Source organism: Vollenhovia emeryi, unplaced genomic scaffold (genome assembly GCF_000949405.1).
Source record: "Vollenhovia emeryi isolate VEMERY1.0 unplaced genomic scaffold, V.emery_V1.0 DF939188.1, whole genome shotgun sequence".
Lineage (NCBI taxonomy): Eukaryota > Metazoa > Arthropoda > Insecta > Hymenoptera > Formicidae > Vollenhovia > Vollenhovia emeryi.
In genome coordinates, this window is record NW_011967178.1 from 852,201 (window position 1) to 853,389 (window position 1,189).

The window sequence follows — 1,189 nt, forward strand, 5'->3', positions numbered from 1 at the left end:
GGCCTTCGGCCTGTCGACAAACAAGTATTATAAAGTACGGTGAAATAAATGTCAAACAGTGTTAAAGTTTAACGGAGCCTTCTTTGTGTACTTATCGACCAGCATCTCCCCAAAAGAATCCTTCACGTTCTCGTCAGAGAACTCCTCTCGTAAGAGATAACCTTAGAACATATATGTAGACAGTCTATATGTTCTAAGAAGATAACAAACAAATCCTACGCCGTGCACGGAGCGCGGCGGCGCGATAACATATGCATATAAAAAAATTTTTAAGTAAAAACTTACTTATTAATAATTATATGTATGTACTTGTGTACAATTGTATAAAATTATATACAGGGTGTTTCTTAATAAGTGCGAGAAATTTTAGGAGATGATTTTTTGTAGAAATTTAAGGGGAATTTTTCATATAAACATATACAACTACATTCCTCTTTGTGGAGTTATACGCCTCCAAAAATGGGGATAAAAAGGTTATTTATTATTATAATATTTTTCATCCTTCCGTACTGTTATAAGGAAATGAAACTAGCAGCTCCTAAGTATTCAAATTTTTACTAGAACTTTTCAATGGTCCAGTATGATCATGTAAAAATATACATTAAAAAGTTCGATTAATTTAGAAACCCCTTTTTTATTTCTTTTATTTTCTTCATAAAATCAGTAGTTTTCAAGAAAAACAATAAAATACGTTATCGTGCACAGCACAATGCAATGCTAAATAACATAAGTTTCGAATGTGGGAGGCTGAAAAATATTAATAAATAACCTTTTCTTCTAGTAGAAAATATCTATCAAAAATTTCTTTAACCTGTTCCAAAGTTGATAAAAAATAGAAACCTAATTTTTGTCTCCTTTTTTGGAGGAGCTTTTAACTCCACAGGGAAGAATGTAGGAGTAAATATTTATATGAGAGACCCCCCATAATTTTCGATAAATAATTATGTTTAAAAATTTTTCGCACTTATTAAGATACACCCTGTATAATTATAAATGAGCAATTTTTTCCCTTTTAAAAAATTTTCATATGTATAAAAGCATGTATAAATATAATATACATATAAAAATATGCAATATAAAAATATGTATGGATATATTTGATGTATAATTTTATATGTATAATACTATAATAATGTAAATTTTTATATGTATAATAATTATATTGGGTAAACCCATGGACCTAAGAATC